Source organism: Triticum urartu, chromosome 7A (genome assembly GCF_056163025.1).
Source record: "Triticum urartu cultivar PI428250 chromosome 7A, HENAU_Tu73, whole genome shotgun sequence".
Lineage (NCBI taxonomy): Eukaryota > Viridiplantae > Streptophyta > Magnoliopsida > Poales > Poaceae > Triticum > Triticum urartu.
The window spans coordinates 159,499,414-159,518,577 of record NC_141879.1 but is presented as its reverse complement, the minus strand read 5'-3'; positions in this window follow the sequence as shown (position 1 = coordinate 159,518,577).

Genomic DNA, 19,164 nt, shown 5'->3' with positions numbered 1-19,164 from the left:
ACAATACGTGCCTTGCTGCCCCTTCTGTCACTGGGAAAGGACACCGCAAGATCGAACCCAAAGCTAAGCACTTCTCCCATGGCAAGAAAAACCAATCTAGTAGGCCAAACCAAACTGATAATTCGAAGAGACTTGCAAAGATAACCAATCATACATAAAAGAATTCAGAGAAGATTCAAATATTATTCATAGATAGACTGGATCATAAACCCACAATTCATCGGTCTCAACAAACACACCACAAAAAGAAGATTACATCGAATAGATCTCGACGAGAGAGGGGGAGAACATTGTATTGAGATCCAAAAAGAGAGAAGAAGCCATCTAGCTACTAACTATGGACCCGTAGGTCTGAAGTAAACTACTCAAATTTCATTGGAGGGGCTTGGATGATGATGTAGAAGCCCTCCGTGATCGATGCCCCCTCCGACGGAGCTCCAGAACAGGCCCCAAGATGGGATCTCGTGGATACAGAAAGTTGCGGCAGTGGAATTAAGTTCTTGGCTCCGTATCTGATCGTTTGGAGGTACGCAGGTATATATAGGAGGAAGGAGTACGTCGGTGGAGCTTCCAGGGGCCCACAAGGCAGGGGGGCGCGCCCTTGGGGGGGCGCCCTCCACCCTCGTGACCGCCTCGTGGCTTTCTTGACAGAGGGTCCAAGTCTCCTGGGTCTTATCTGATGAGAAAATCGTGTTCCCGAAGGTTGCATTCCGTTTGGACTCCGTTTGATATTCTATTTCTCCGAAACACTGAAATAGGCAAAAAACAGCAATTCTGGGCTGGGCCTCCGGTTAATAGGTTAGTCCCAAAAATAATATAAAAATGGAAAATAAAGCCCAATATAGTCCAAAACAGTAGGTAATATAGCATGGAGCAATCAAAAATTATAGATACGTTGGAGACGTATCAAGCATCCCCAAGCTTAATTCCTGCTCGTCCTCGAGTAGGTAAATGATAAAAACAGAATTTTTGATGTGAAGTGCTACTTGGCATAATTTCATGTAAATCTTCTTAATTGTGGTATGAATATTCAGATTCAAAAGATTTAAGACAAAAGTTCATGTTGACATAAAAATAATAATACTTCAAGCATACTAACAAAGCAATTATGTCTTCTCAAAATAACATGGCCAAAGAAAGCTATCCCTACAAAATCATATAGTCTGGCTATGCTCTATCTTCACCACACAAAGTATTTAAATCATGCACAACCCCGATGACAAGGCAAGCAATTGTTTCATACTTTTGACATTTTCAAAACTTTTTTGATCTTCACGCAATACATGAGCGTGAGCCATGGATATAGCACTATATGTGGAATAGAATGGTGGTTGTGGAGAAGACAAAAAGAGGGGAAGATAGTCTCACATCAACTAGGCGTATCAACGAGCTATGGAGATGCCCATCAATAGATATCAATTTGAGTGAGTAGGGATTGCCATGCAACGGATGCACTAGAGCTATAAGTATATGAAAGCTCAACAAAAGAAAATAAGTGGGTCTGCATCCAACTCGCTTGCTCACGAAGACCTAGGGCATTTTTCAGGAAGCCCATCATTGGAATATACAAGCCAAGTTCTATAATAAAAAATTCCCACTAGTATATGAAAGTGACAGAATGAGAGACTCTCTATCATGAAGATCATGGTGCTACTTTGAAGCACAAGTGTGGTACAAGGATAGTAACATTGTCCCTTCTCTCTTTTTCTCTCATTTTTTGTTTGGGCCTTCTCTTTTTTTTATGGCCACTTTTTTTTCATCCGGAGTCTCATCCCGACTTGCGGGGGAATCATAGTCTCCATCATCCTTTCCTCACTGGGACAATGCTCTAATAATGATGATCACCGCACTTTTATTTTTCTTACAACTCAACAATTACAACTCGATACTTAGAACAGAATATGACTCTATATGAATGCCTCTAGCGGTGTACCGGGATATTCAATGAATCAAGAGTGACATGTATGAAATAATTATGAACGGTGGCTTTGCCACAAATACGATGTCAACTACATGATCGTGCTAGCAATATGACAATGATGGAGCGTGTCATAATGAACGGAATGGTGGAAAGTTGCATGGCAATATATCTCGGAATGACTATGGAAATGCCATGACAGGTAGGTATGGTGGCTGTTTTGAGGAAGGTATTTGGTGGGTTTATGATACCGGCGAAAAGTGTACGGTATTAGAGAGGCTAGCAATGGTGGAAGGAAGGAAAGTGCGTATAATCCATGGACTCAACATTAGTCATAAAGAACTCATATACTTATTGCAAAAATCTAGAAGTTATCAAAGCAAAGTATTATGCGCATGCTCCTAGGGGGATAGATTGGTAGGAAAAGACCATCGCTCGTCCCCGACCGCCACTCATAAGGAAGACAATCAATAAATAAATCATGCTCCGACTTCATCACATAACGGTTCACCATACGTGCATGCTACGGGAATCACAAACTTTAACACAGGCATTTCTCAAATTCACAAATACTCAACTAGCATGACTCTAATATCACCATCCTCATATCTCAAAACAATTATCAGGCATCAATTTTTTTCTTAGTATTCAACGCACTCAAAAGAAAGTTTTACAAATCTTGAATACCAAGCATATTATTATTAAGCAAATTACAATGCTATTAAGACTCTCAAAATAATCTAAGTGAAGCATGAGAGATGAATAGTTTCTATAAAACAAATCCACCACCGTGCTCTAAAATAAATAAGTGAAGCACTAGAGCAAAACTATAAAACTCAAAAGATATAAGTGAAGCACTAGAGTAAAACTATAGAGCTCAAAAGATATAAGTGAAGCACATAGAGTATTCTATCAAATTCCAAATTATGTATGGCTCTCTCAAAAGGTGTGTACAGCAAGGATGATTGTGGTAGACTAACAACCAAAGACTCAAATCATAAAAGACGCTCCAAACAATACACATATCATGTGGTGAATAAAAATATAGCTCCAAGTAAAGTTACCGGTAGAAGTAGACGAAAGAGGGGATGCCTTCCGGGGCATCCCCGAGCTTTGGCTTTTAGGTGTCCTTAGATTATATTGGGGGTGCCATGGGCATCCCCAAGCTTAGGCTCTTGCCACTCCTTGTTCCATAATCCATCAAATCTTTACCCAAAACTTGAAAACTTCACAACACAAAACTTAAAGTAGAAAATCTCGTGAGCTCCGTTAGCGAAAGAAAACAAAAGACCACTTCAAGGTACTGTAATGAACTCATTCTTTATTTATATTTATGTTAAACCTACTGTATTCCAACTTCTCTATGGTTTATAAACTATTTTACTAGCCATAGATTCATCAAAATAAGCAAACAACACACGAAAAACAGAATCTGTCAAAAACAGAACAGTCTGTAGTAATCTGTAGCTAGCGCAAGCTATGGAACCCCAAAAATTCTAAAATAAATTGCTGGACGTGAGGAATTTATATATTAATCATCTTCAAAAAGAATTAACTAAATATCACTCTCCAAATAAAAATTACAGCAGTTCTCGTGAGCGCTAAAGTTTCTGTTTTTTACAGCAAGTTCAACAAGACTTTCCCCAACTCTTCCCAACGGTTCAACTTGGCACAAACACTAATTAAACACAAAAAACACAAACAAAACAGAGGCTAAATAATTTATTTATTACTAAACAGGATCAAAAAGCAAGGAATAAAAATAAAATTTGGTTGCCTCCCAACAAGCACTATCGTTTAACGCCCCTAGCTAGGCATAACAAGTAAGAATAGATCTAGGTATTGCCATCTTTGGTAGGCAACCCAAAAGTGGCTCTCATGATAGATTCATATGGTAATTTTATTTTATTTCTAGGGAAGTGTTCCATGACCTTTTTTTAATGGAAATTGAAATCTAATATTCCCTTCCTTCATATCAATAATTGCACCAGCCGTTCTAAGGAAAGGTATACCGAGAATAATAGGGCAAGAAGGGTTGCAATCTATATCAAGAACAATAAAATCTATGGCACATAATTCCTATTTGTAACAATAAGAAAATCATTAATTATTCCCATAGGTTTCTTAATAGTGGAATCCGCAAGATCCAAGTTTAGAGAGCAATCATCAAAATCACGGAAATCTAGCAAATCATACAAAGTTTTGGGAATAGTAGAGACACTAGCACCCAAATCACACAAAGCATAAAACTCATAATCTTTAATTTTAATTTTAATAGTAGGTTACCACTCATCATAAAGTTTTCTAGGGATAGAAACTTTCAACTCAAGTTTTTCTTCATAAGATTGCATCAAGGCATCAACGATATGTTCGGTAAAGGCTTTATTTTGACTATAAGCATGAGGAGAATTTAGCACGGATTGCAACAAGGAAATACAATCAATTAAAGAGAAATTTTCATAATTAAATTCCTTGAAATCCAATATAGTGGGTTTAGCATCATCTAGGGTTTTATTTCTTTTAATCCCACTTTTATCAATTTCATCATCAAGATCTAAATACTCCGAATTTTTAGAACGCCTTCTAGGTAAAGGTGGATCATATTCAGTCCCATCATTATCAATATTAATATTGCAAAACAAAGATTTAATATGGGACACATCAATAACTTTTAGATCTTCATCTTTATTTTCATAGGAATTGGAAGAACACGCTTTAATAAAGGCATCTTTCATAGCACGCATCCTAGTGGTTCTTTCCTTTCACTCATCAATGGAAATTCTCATGGCTTTGAGAGACTCATTGATATCATGCTTAGGAGGAATAGATATAAGATTTAAAGAATCAACATCAAGAGAAATTCTATCAACGTTCCTAGCCAAATCATCAATCTTAAGCAATTTTTCTTCAGTCATAGCATTAGAATTCTTTTGTGAAGAAATAAATTCTTTAATATTAGATTCAAAATCAGCGGGCATCTTATTATAATTTCCATAAGAATTGTTGTAGGAATTACCATAATTATTAGAGGGATTACTAGGATAAGTCCTAGATTTGAAATTTCCTATATACGCGTTGTTACCAAAATTATTCCTACCAACAAAATTCACATCCATAGATTCATTATTATTCACAATCAAAGTAGACAAAGGAATATCATTAGGATCAGATGAAACACTCTTAGTAGCAAATAATTTCATAAGTTCATCCATCTTTCCACTCAAAACATTAATTTCTTCTATCGCATGCACTTCTTTATTAGTGGATCTTTCAGTGTGCCATTGAGAATAATTAACCATAACATTATCTCAGAGTTTAGTAGCATCTCCTAAAGTGATTTCCATAAAAGTGCCTCCTGCGGCCGAATCTAAAAGATTTCTAGAAGCAAAATTCAATCCGGCATAAAATTTTGTATAATCATCCACAAATTCAAACCATGAGTAGGGCAATTACATATCATTAATTTCATTCTCTCCCAAGCTTCTGCAACATGTTCATGATCAAGTTGCTTAAAATTCATAATATCGTTTCTAAGAGAGTTGATCTTAGCGGGAGGAAAATACTTAGAGACAAAATCATCTTTGCACTTGTTCCATGAATCAATACTATTTTTAGGCAAAGATGAAAACCAAGCTTTAGCACGATCTGTCGGGTGGTAGGTGCGACATATGCCAATGGGTGGCTTATCATTGTGGGAGCCAGTAAAACATCGCCGGTGCCTGGAAACAGGATGAGGCGAAGACATGCACGCCGACGAATCTTACCCAGCTTCGGGGCTCTCCGTGGAGATAACACCCCTACTGCTGCTCTGCGGGGTCTCCGCATGATCACTAGATGAACAAGTAGCTACACGATGCTCCTAGAGCTGTTTTGCGTGAGGAGGAAGAAGGGCACGGCTTGCTTGCTTCTTCTCCTTGTGTGGTGTCTAGAACTAGCTGGGATCAACCCTTTGCATGGGTGCCCCGGGGGGTTTATATAGGCCTACCCCCTGGGGGTACAATGGTAATCCGGCTGGTCGCGGGGCCCAGCCGTCTGTGACTACGCTCGCCGGCTTCTACGCCGGCTGCTAGGGCCCGCCGACTGGTGGGTCCCGCCGGCTGCCGGCCCCTCGGTCGACAGGCAGACCCCACTGTCCAGGACCTTGTCGGCAGCTGGTTACTGTTGCTTAATCTTCATGACGTGGGCTTCGTCGAGGTAGGCGTGGCTACAGTGCCGCCGTTCGGCGGGCGATTGCTGTAGCCTCACCGCGGCTTGTCTCCTTAATGGGGCGTCTCCTTCGAGGGAGACGACAAGCCGGCTGCGGGGAGCCGGCTCTGTCTTGGGCCGACTGGAGGAGGCGTGGCCGCCTTCGGGTGTCTCTCTGCCCGAAGGGGCCCACCGCCCGTGGGCCATACTGGTAGTTCATCGTGGATGACATCAGGGTCATCATGGCAACAGTGCTGCGCCGGACGGGTCATGGCCACCCGTACGGCGCGCTGTGCCGGTAGTGCTCCGGGATTCGGGGGTGGCAGGCTTCACTGTAGCCACGCCCCGTCACATCGCCGTTAGGTGGATGCAAACTTTGAGGGTACGGTCTCGACCACCTAGTGGGAGCCGGCTTCTTGGAGTCGGCCTTCTCGCGGCCGGCTTCTCGAAGTCGGCCCTCCCGTGGCTTTCTTCGCGAGGGCTAAAGTCTGGCCGCCTTCCGATAGCCGGCCTGGGTGACAGCCAGCAAGGGGAAGGCGGCCCCACGTCTTGGATTCTTGAGAGTCGGACAGGCTCTTAATTTTTTTAGAAGGGCCAGGGGAAGCCGGCTAGGCTAGCCATGGCTATTTACTCCGACACGATCTCTAAGCGAAAAAGGAAATAGCTTCAATTTAACAATATCATTATCGACATCTTTCTTCTTTTGCATGTCACACAAATCAAGGAAGCTATTAAGATGGGTAGCGGCATCTTCACTAGGAAGGCCGGAAAACGGATCTTTCATGACAAGATTCAGCAAATCCGCATTAATTTCACAAGATTCAACATCGGTAAGAGGAGCAATCGGAGTGCTAAGGAAATCATTATTGTTGGTATTGGTGAAGTCACACAATTAGGTATTATCTTGAGACATCGCGACAAACAAGCAATCCAACACACGAGCAAACAAAAGGCAAATGGGCAAAAAGAGGCAAATAGAGAAAGAGAGGGAGGATAGAGAGAGAGAGAGGGCGAATAAAACGGCAAGGGTAAAGTGGGGGAGAGGAAAACGAGAGGAAAATGGCAAATAATGTAATGCGGGAGATAGGGATTGTGATGGGTACTTGGTATATTGACTTTTGCGCAGACTCCCCGGGAATGGCCCTAGAAATTCTTCTTGCTACCTCTTGAGCACTACATTGGATTTCCCCAAAGAGGAGAGGATAATGCAGCAAAGTAGCGTAAGTATTTCCCTCAGTTTTTGAGAACCAAGGTATCAATCCAGTAGGAGGCTACGCGCGAGTCCCTCGTACCTACACAAAAACAATAGCTCAACGCAACCAACGCGCTTAGGGGTTGTCAATCCCTTCACGGTCACTTACGAAAGTGAGATCTGATAGAGATGATAAATAATATTTTTGGTATTATTGGTATAGAGATGCAAAGTAAAAAGTAAAAGGGCAAAGTAAAAAGGAAAGCAATAATAAAGTGATGGAGATTGATATGATGAAAAAGAGACCCTGGGGCCATAGGTTTCCACTAGTAGAAAACAGGGCTATGGTCCAGGCCGGCTCAGCCCATTAGTCCCGGTTCAGTCTAGAACCGGGACTAATGTGAGCATTGGTCCCGGTTCGTGCGGCTAAGGCATTAGTTCCGGTTCACTCGGGCCCTTTAGTCCCGGTTTAAGACATGAACCGGGACTAAAGGGTGCGATGACCTTTAGTCCTGGTTCGTGCCTCAAACCGGGACTAAAGATTAGACCTTTAGTCCCGGTTTGAGGCACGAACCAGGACTAATGGGGTTGAGACCTTTAGTCCCGGTTCGTGCCACGAACCGGTACTAAAGGTCCCATTTTCAAACTCTACCCCCCCCTGTGGATCGCCTTTTCAGTTTTAAAAAAATAAAAGAAAATAATGGAAATGTCAAAAAAATAAAAGAAAATAAGTTTCTCATGTGATATGTGGTATAGTTGTTGGGAAAATTTGCAAATGTGAATTTTGACTTTATTTGTAAAATCTCTCTGAAATTTGTAAAAATGGGCATAACTTTTGCATACTAACTCGGATGAAAAAGTTTTTTATATGAAAAATCATCTACTCAAAAAGTTACATCCAAATTTAATGGGGGGAACCTCGTTAAACATTTTAAAAATCCTCAAAAACCTAATAGAAAAAAAGTTACGGGGCTTTTAAGATCTAGAGGCAAAAAAATTCAAAAATATTCAAACAGTGGGCAAACTGTGGTCAAACAATGGTCAAACTAATTATTCTAGAATATTAGTGTTACTAAATAATTATTTTAGTTATTTCAATTTTGGTCAAATCTGGTCAAACTGTGGTCAAACTGTGGTCAAACAATGGTCAAACTAATTATTCAAGAAATATTAGTGTTACTAAATAATTATTGTTTTTTAAAACAATAGTTTCAAACTCAAACAGTGAAATGTGTCACTTCATGCTTAAGAAAAATCCCTGAAGGTTAATAGGATTGACATCTTACTATTGTCAGGAAAACAACAAGTGCAGACTTAGAGCGAGGGAGAATAGAACCCGGAAGTTAAGCGTGCTCAGGCTGGGGGAGTGGGAGGATGGGTGACTATTCGGGAAGTTAGATGATTTGGAATGATGAGGGGTGATCAGAGGATAAATTGAGAAGTGATGAGGGGTGGTGATTACAGACTAGAGGTTAAAATAATTTAGAAGTTTGAAAATAAAAAAAAATCAATTTTTTTTTCAAAAAAGAATCATAAAATTTCCTTTAGTCCCGGTTGGTGTTACCAACCGGGACTAAAGGTGGAGCTCCACGTGGCCGCGTCCTTTAGTCCCGGTTCTGGATTGAACCGGGACTAAAGGGTCAGGGCATTAGTACCGACACTTTAGTCCTGGTTTAGGAACCGAGACTAAAGGCCCTTACGAACCGGGACTATAGGCCCTTTTTCTACCAGTGTTCACTAGTGGCTTCTCTCAAGAGCATACGTATTCTACGGTGGGTGAACAAATTACTGTTGAGCAATTGATAGAATTGAGCATAGTTATGAGAATATCTAGGTATGACCATGTATATAGGCATCACTTCCGAGACAAGTAGACCGACTCCTGCCTGCATCTACTTCTATTACCCCACTCATCGACCGCTATCCGGCATGCATCTAGAGTATTAAGTTAAAAATAGAGTAACGCCTTAAGCAAGATGACATGATGTAGAGGGATAGTTTCATGCAATATGATAAAAACCCCATCTTGTTATCCTCGATGGCAACAATACAATACGTGCCTTGCTGCACCTTCTGTCACTGGGAAAGGACACCGCAAGATCGAACCCAAAGCTAAGCACTTCTCCCATGGCAAGAAAAACCAATCTAGTAGGCCAAACCAAACTGATAATTCGAAGAGACTTGCAAAGATAACCAATCATACATAAAAGAATTCAGAGAAGATTCAAATATTATTCATAGATAGACTGGATCATAAACCCACAATTCATCGGTCTCAACAAACACACCACAAAAAGAAGATTACATCGAATAGATCTCGACGAGAGAGGGGGAGAACATTGTATTGAGATCCAAAAAGAGAGAAGAAGCCATCTAGCTACTAACTATGGACCCGTAGGTCTGAAGTAAACTACTCAAATTTCATTGGAGGGGCTTGGATGATGATGTAGAAGCCCTCCGTGATCGATGCCCCCTCCGACGGAGCTCCAGAACAGGCCCCAAGATGGGATCTCGTGGATACAGAAAGTTGCGGCAGTGGAATTAAGTTCTTGGCTCCGTATCTGATCGTTTGGAGGTACGCAGGTATATATAGGAGGAAGGAGTACGTCGGTGGAGCTTCCAGGGGCCCACAAGGCAGGGGGCGCGCCCTTGGGGGGGCGCCCTCCACCCTCGTGACCGCCTCGTGGCTTTCTTGACAGAGGGTCCAAGTCTCCTGGGTCTTATCTGATGAGAAAATCGTGTTCCCGAAGGTTGCATTCCGTTTGGACTCCGTTTGATGTTCTATTTCTCCGAAACACTGAAATAGGCAAAAAACAGCAATTCTGGGCTGGGCCTCCGGTTAATAGGTTAGTCCCAAAAATAATATAAAAATGGAAAATAAAGCCCAATATAGTCCAAAACAGTAGGTAATATAGCATGGAGCAATCAAAAATTATAGATACATTGGAGGCGTATCAATGTATTACAGAACTAGTAAAGAGACTTGCCGGTAACGAGATTAAACTAGGTATTAAGATACCGACGATAGAATCTCGGGCAAGTAACATACCGATGACAAAGGGAACAACGCATGTTGTTATGTGGTCTGACCGTTAAAGATCTTCGTAGAATATGTAGGAGCCAATATGGGCATCCAGGTCCCGCTATTGGTTATTGACCAGGGAGGTGTCTCGGTCATGTCTACATAGTTCTCGAACCCGTAGGGTCCGCATGCTTAACGTTCGTTGACGATATAGTATTATATGAGTTATGTATCTTGGTGACAAATGTTGTTCGGAGTCCTGGATGAGATCACGGACATGACGAGGAACTCCGGAATGGTCCGGAGATAAAGTTTGATATATGGGATAATAGTGTTTATTCACCGGAAGGGGTTCCGGATGTTTCCCGAAATGTTTGGGTATGAGAACACTTCATTTGGGCCAAAGGGGAAAGCCCACAAGGTTTTAGGAAAGTGCAAAAGGAAGTTTTGCAGAGTCTAGGGGCCAGACGCCAGGGTCCCTGGTGTCTGGGTCCAGACGCCGGGAACCGTGGCATCTGGGCTTGGAGTCCGAGAAGGACTCTTGCCTTTCGGGTGAAACCGACTTTGTGGAGACTTTTACTCCAAGTTTCGACCCCAAGGCTCAATATATAAATAGAGGGGTAGGGCTAGCACCCAGGACACATCAAGAAACACCAAGCCGTGTGCCGGCTACCCCGTCCCCTCTAGTTTATCCTCGGTCATAGTTTTCATAGTGCTTAGGCGAAGCCCTGCGGAGATTGTTATTCACCAACACCATCACCATGATGGCGTGCTGCCGGAACTCATCTACTACTTCGCCCCTCTTACTAGATTGAGAAGGCAAGGACGTCACTAAGCCGAACGTGTGTAGAACTTGGAGGTGTCGTGCTTTCGGTACTTGGATCGGTCGGATCGTGGAGACGTACGACTACATCAACCGCGTTGATATAACGCTTCCGCTTTCGGTCTACGAGGGTACGTAGACATACTCTCCCCTCTCGTTGCTATGCATCACCATGATCCTGTGCGTGCGTAGGAATTTTTTTGAAATTACTATGTTCCCCAACAGTTTGGCCCACATGCAAAGCAATGGTGATTGTCCTCTCGCACCCACTTAAGCGGTTATCAGCGATATCGATACTTTCCATCTGTGCGCCCGCTTGGTCCATCACTACTTTGCCTGACAACAGGAGAGGTTAATTTTACTTAGGAGGGGATTTTTCTTACAATGATCTAATAATGATGATCATCAAACATTTATTTTTCTTACAACTCAACAATTACAACTCGATACTTAGAACAGAATATGACTCTATATGAATGCCTCCGGCGGTGTACCGGGATATGCAATGAATCAAGAGTGACATGTATGAAAGAATTATGAACGGTGGCTTTGCCACAAATACGATGTCAACTACATGATCATGCTAGCAATATGACAATGATGGAGCATGTCATAATGAACGGAACGGTGGAAAGTTGCATGGCAATATATCTCGGAATGGCTATGGAAATGCCATGATAGGTAGGTATGGTGGCTGTTTTGAGGAAGGTACTTGGTGGGTGTATGATACCGGCGAAAAGTGAGCGGTATTAGAGAGGCTAGCAATGGTGGAAGGAAGGAAAGTGCATATAATCCATGGACTCAACATTAGTCATAAAGAACTCATATACTTATTGCAAACATCTAGAAGTTATCAAAGCAAAGTATTACGCGCATGCTCCTAGGGGGATAAATTGGTAGGAAAAGACCATCGCTCGTCCCCGACCGCCACCCATAAGGAAGGCAATCAATAAATAAATCATGCTCCGACTTCATCACATAACGGTTCACCATACATGCATGCTACGGGAATCACAAACTTTAACCCAAGCATTTCTCAAATTCACAACAACTCAACTAGCATGACTCTAATATCACCATCCTCATATCTCAAAACAATAATCAAGCATCAATTTTTTTTTAGTATTCAACGCACTCAAAAGAAAGTTTTACAAATCTTGAATACAAAGCATATTATTATTAAGCAAATTACCATGCTATTAAGACTCTCAAAATAATCTAAGTGAAGCATGAGAGATCAATAGTTTCTATAAAACAAATCCACCACCGAGCTCTAAAAGATATAAGTGAAGCACTAGAGCAAAACTATAAAACTCGAAAGATATAAGTGAAGCACTAGAGTAAAACTATAGAGCTCAAAAGATATAAGTGAAGCACTAGAGTAAAACTATAGAGCTCAAAAGATATAAGTGAAGTATATAGAGTATTCTATCAAATTCCAAATTATGTATGGCTCTCTCAAAAGGTGTGTACAGAAAGGATGATTGTGGTAGACTAAGAAGCAATGACTCAAATCATAAAAGACACTCCAAGCAAAACACATATCATGTGGTGAATAAAAATATAGCTCCAAGTAAAGTTACCGATAGAAGTAGACGAAAGAGGGGATGCCTTCCAGGGCATCCCCAAGCTTTGGCTTTTAGGTGTCCTTAGATTATCTTGGGGGTGCCATGGGAATCCCCAAGCTTAGGCTCTTGCCACTCCTTGTTCCATAATCCATCAAATCTTTACCCAAAACTTGATAACTTCACAACACAAAACTTAAAGTAGAAAATGTCGTGAGCTCCGTTAGCGAAAGAAAACAAAACACCACTTCAAGGTACTGTAATGAATTAATTATTTATTTATATTGGTGTTAACCTACTGTATTCCAACTTCTCTATGGTTTATAAAATATTTTACTAGCCATAGATTCATCAAAATAAGCAAACAACACACGAAATACAGAATCTGTCAAAAACAGAATAGTCTGTAGTAATCTGTAGCTCGCGCACGATCTGGAACCCCAAAAATTCTAAACTAAACTGCTGGACGTGAGGAATTTACATATTAATCATATTCAAAAAGAATTAACTAAATAGCACTCTCCAAATAAAAATTACAGTAGTTATCGTGAGCACTAAAGTTTCTGTTTTTTACAGCAAGTTCAACAAGACTTTCCCCAAGTCTTCCCAATGGTTCTACTTGGCACAAACACTAATTAAACACAAAAAACACAACCAAAACAGAGGCTAAATAATTTATTTATTACTGAACTGTAGCAGAAAGCAGGGAATAAAAATAAAATTGGGTTGCCTCCCAACAAGCGCTATCGTTTAACGCCCCTAGCTTGGCATAACAAGCAAGAATAGATCTAGGTATTGCCATCTTTGGTAGGCAACCCATAAGTGGATCTCGTGATAGATTCATATGGTAATTTTATTTTATTTCTAGGGAAGTGTTCCATTCCCTTTTTTAATGGAAATTGAAATCTAATATTCCCTTCCTTCATATCAATAATTGCACCAACTGTTCTAAGGAAAGGTCTACCGAGAATAATAGGGCAAGAAGGATTGCAATCTATATCAAGAACGATAAAATTACGGGTACATAATTCCTATTTGTAACAATACAAACATCATTAATTCTTCCCATAGGTTTCTTAATAGTGGAATCCGCAAGATGCAAGTTTAGAGAGCAATCATCAAAATCACGGAAATCTAGCAAATCACACAAAGTTTTGGGAATAGTAGAGACACTAGCAACCAAATCACACAAAGCATAAAACTCATAATCTTTAATTTTAATTTTAATAGTAGGTTCCCACTCATCATAAAGTTTTCTAGGGATAGAAACTTTCAACTCATGTTTTTCTTCATAAGATTGCATCAAGGCATCAACGATATGTTCGGTAAAGGCTTTATTTTGACTATAAGCATGAGGAGAATTTAACACGGATTCCAAAAAGGAAATAAAATCAATTAAAGATAAATTTTCATAATTAAATTCCTTGAAATCCAATATAGTGGGTTTAGCATCATCTAGTGTTTTATTTCTTTTAATCCCACTTTTATCAATTTCATCATCAAGATCTAAATACTCCAAATTTTTAGAACGCCTTCTAGGTAAAGGTGGATCATATTCAGTCCCATCATTATCAAGATTAAAATTGCAAAACAAAGATTTAATAGGGGACACATCAATAACTTTTAGATCTTCATCTTTATTTTCATAGGAATTGGAAGAACACGCTTTAATAAAGGCATCTTTCATAGCACGCATCCTAGCGGTTCTTTCCTTGCACTCATCAATGGAATTTCTCATGGATTTGAGAGACTCATTGATATCATGCTTAGGAGGAATAGATCCAAGCTTTAAATAATCAACATCAAGAGAAATTCTATGAATGTTCCTAGCCAAATCATCAATCCTAAGCAATTTTTCTTCAATCATAGCATTAAAATTCTTTTGCAAAGAAATAAATTCTTTAATATTAGATTCAAAATCAGTGGGCATCTTATTATAATTTCCATAAGAATTGTTGTAGGAATTACCATAATTATTAGAGGGATTACTAGGATAAGGCCTAGAGTTGAAATTTCCTCTATACGTGTTGTTACCAAAATTATTACTACCAACAAAATTCACATCCATAGATTCATTATTATGCTCAATCAAAGTAGACAAAGGCATATCATGAGGGTCAGATGAAACACTCTTAGTAGCAAATAATTTCATAAGTTCATCGATCTTTCCACTCAAAACATTAATTTCTTCTATCTCATGCACTTTTTTAATAGTGGATCTTTCAGTGTGCCATTGATAATAATTAACCATAATATTATCTAGGAGTTTAGTAGCTTCTCCTAAAGTGATTTCCATAAAAGTGCCTCCCGCGGACGAATCTAAAAGATTTCTAGAAGCAAATTTCAATCCGGCATAAAATTTTTGTATAATCATCCACAAATTCAAACCATGAGTAGGGCAATTACGTATCATTAATTTCATTCTCTCCCAAGCTTGTGCAACATGTTCATGATCAAGTTGCTTAAAATTCATAATATCATTTCTAAGAGAGATGATCTTAGCGGGAGGAAAATACTTAGAGATAAAAGCATCTTTGCACTTGTTACATGAATCAATACTATTTTTAGGCAAAGATGAAAACCAAGCTTTAGCACGATCTCTAAGCGAAAAAGGAAATAGCTTCAATTTAGCAACATCATTATCGACATCTTTCTTCTTTTGCATGTCACACAAATCAAGGAAGTTATTAAGATGGGTAGCGGCATCTTCACTAGGAAGGCCGGAAAACGGATCTTTCATGACAAGATTCAGCAAAGCAGCATTAATTTCACAAGATTCAGCATCGGTAAGAGGAGCAATCGGAGTGCTAAGGAAATCATTATTGTTGGTATTGGTGAAGTCACACAATTTGGTATTATCTTGAGCCATCGCGACAAACAAGCAATCCAACACACGAGCAAACAAAAGGCAAACGAGCAAAAAGAGGCAAATAGGGAAAGAGAGGGAGGATAGGGAGAGAGGGTGAATAAAACGGCAAGGGTGAAGTGGGGGAGAGGAAAACGAGAGGCAAATGGCAAATAATGTAATGCGGGAGATAGGGATTGTGATGGGTACTTGGTATATTGACTTTTGTGCAGACTCCCCGGCAACGGCGCCAGAAATTCTTCTTGCTACCTCTTGAGCACTACGTTGGATTTTCCCGAAGAGGAGAGGATGATGCAGCAAAGTAGCGTAAGTATTTCCCTCAGTTTTTGAGAACCAAGGTATCAATCCAGTAAGAGGCTACGCGCGAGTCCCTCGTACCTACACAAAAACAATAGCTCAACGCAACCAACGTGCTTAGGGGTTCTCAATCCCTTCACGATCACTTTTGAAAGTGAGATCTGATAGAGATGATAAATAATATTTTTGGTATTTTTGGTATAGAGATGCAAAGTAAAAAGTAAAAGGGCAAAGTAAAAAAGCAAAGCAATAATAAAGTGATGGAGATTGATATGATGAAAAAGAGACCCGGGGGCCATAGGTTTCACTAGTTGCTTCTCTCAAGAGCATAAGTATTCTACGGTGGGTGAACAAATTACTGTTGAGCAATTGACAGAATTGAGCGTAGTTATGAGAATATCTAGGTATGATCATGTATATAGGCATCACGTCCAAGAGAAGTAGACCGTCTCCTGCTTGCATCTACTACTATTACTCCACTCATCGACCGCTATCCAACATGCATCTAGAGTATTAAGTTAAAAACAGAGTAACGCCTTAACACTACAAAAAGAATACACTTCCGTGATGATACATGTTTGTCACAGTAGGTCGTGTTTTCTGTCATGCATGTACATCCATGACAAATTTATGACAAAATCAAGATAGTCATACCTGTGATGTCGTAGAAGTGTTCCGTGACATTGCCAAAATTATCATCACGGAAGTGTCCACTTCCATGACGATAAATCGCGCATCACAGAAGTGCTTTCGTCAAGGGTGACCGACACATGGCATCCACCATAACGGAAAGCCGTTAAGCTATCGAGTCGGATTTTGGAACCGATAACTCGTTAACAGCCACGACCAATGCCGATTTTCCACGTGTAAAATTCTCATTGACTGACGGATCCACGCGTCAGCTCCGCGTTGGCACAGGTGTCACTCATCCAAAGGTCGAGATGGGCCTATGATATGTTGACACATGGACCGGACCAAAAGTGGCCCACAAAGATTAAATGGGCCGGCCCAACCAAAGGCCCATAAGATTTAGCGGACCATAATGGGCCGGCCCAGCTAAAGGCCCACAAAATTTAGCGGACCATAATGGGTCGGCCCAGCTAAAGGCCCACACGATTTTGCAGACCATAATTGGCCGGCCCAGCTAAAGGCCCACAAGATTTTGCGGACCACAATGGGCCGGCCCAGCTAAAGGCCTACTAGATTCTGCCAACCATAATGGGTCGGCCTAGCTAAAGGCCCAACATTCTCTGTCAAATCGGCCCGTCAACGGCCTGTCCTAAACTTGTCATCAACGCGGCCCATGGTCACTTCTAGCCCGTTAACAGTCCGCTAAGTAATTGGGCCGAATTACGGCCCGGTGTATTTCCAGCCTGTTAAAGGTCCGGCTTCATTTGGGCCCATTTACAGGCCATCAAAACTTTCGGCCCATAAACGACCATGAAGGATTTGGGTCATATTCGGCCATGTCTGACATTCGGCCTGTTAGAGGCCCACTATAGCTTTGGGCCACTTTCGGCCTATTGTCATTTTCGGCCTGTTAATGCCGGACGTAAACCATGGGCCATATGTGGCCCAACGTCATATTGGGCCCAATAACGGCCCATATAAAAATGACGATAATCTAGCCCGACCGAAGTTCCGGCCTGTTAAAGGCCCGTGTATTAGGTCGACACATTTACGGCCCATCTGAATTTCGGCCTGTTCAAGTCCAGTGGGTTATTTGGCACAATCAGGGCCCAATCTCGCTTTTGGTCTATTAAAGGCCCATGTATTTTATGGTCTCGAGATATTTATACCTATAAACGGCCAATTTTTACTGAGGGCCCAAATTATGTTTAGGCCTGTTAAAGGCCCACTATGGGCACAAGCCTACCAGAAAAATATGAAAGCTTATGCTGATTTAGGCCCAGATATTTTTAGTGCGCTACATGTCAATTTCGGCCCGTAATCGTTTTTAGCCCAATTGGAATGGCCTCGACGAGTGTTGGCATGTTGGGATCCTACAAAGGTTTCAGCCGAATACATTACTAAGATAAACCTACACTATACAAAAATAGCGTCGTAATTGCTGCAGCCTGAGGCAGCATCATAAATGTTGTATCACAACAAAATAAATTCTAACCATACAACAAAAGGCCTGTTGGCATAAAGTTTACAGTCCTTCCAAATAAAAGCACCATCAGATGTATAGAAGCACAGATCATTTGACCTGAGTGCTAATGTTTCAGGCTATAGAATCTGATGGAGCAGCATGATCTCCACCTTTTTTCCACCATTGCTCTTGAACAATGAAGCGAATGTCTGATAGTCTGGTTTCAAAACCATTCATATCTTGACGACATTTCTCAACCACTATTCTTGTTTCCGAAACAACGTCCATTAGGGATTGGACTTGTGTCTGGAGCACAGATATATCACTCTGTCTAGCAGGAAGATTTTGTTCAGTAGGCGATTTGGACGAGGTTACCTTGACAACCAACCCAGAATTACGCAGGAAGGTTCTTTTTGCACTATTAGTGGAGAGATACTGACGCACTACAGCAAGAGGCACTACAAAACAAAATACACTTCCGTGATGATACGTGTTTGTCACAGTAGGTCACTTTTTTTGTCATGCATGTACATCCATGACAAATTTATGACAGAATCAAGATAGCCGTACCTGTGCTGTCGTAGAAGTTTTCCATGACATTACCAAAATTATCATCACGGAAGTGTCCACTTCCATGACAATAAATCACGCGTCATAGAAGTGCTTTCGTCAAGGGTTACTGACACGTGGTATCCACCGTAACGGAACGCCGTTAAGCTATCGGGTCGGGTTTTGGATCCGATAACCCGTTAACAGCCACGACCAATGGGGATTTTCCACGTGTAAAATCATCATTGGCTGGAGGAGACACGTGTCAACTCATCCAATGGGCGAGACGCGCCTATGATATGTTGACACATGGACCGGCGCATCAAGTTTAAATGGGCCAGCCCAACTAAAGGCCCACAAGATGTTGCGGACCATAATGGGCCGGCCCAGCTAAAGGCCCACGATATTTTGCGGACCATAATGGGCTGGCCCAGCTAAAGGCCCACAAGATTTTGCAGGCCATAATGGGCCGGCCCAGGTAAAGGCCCATAAGATTTTTGTGTGCCGTAATGGGCCGGCCCAGGTAAAGGCCCGCAAGATTCTTGCGGATCATAATGGGCCGGCCCAGCTAAAGGCCCACGAGATTTCACCGACATTAATGGGCCGGCCCAGCTGTAGGCCCACAAGATTTTGAGTACCCTAGTAGGCTGAC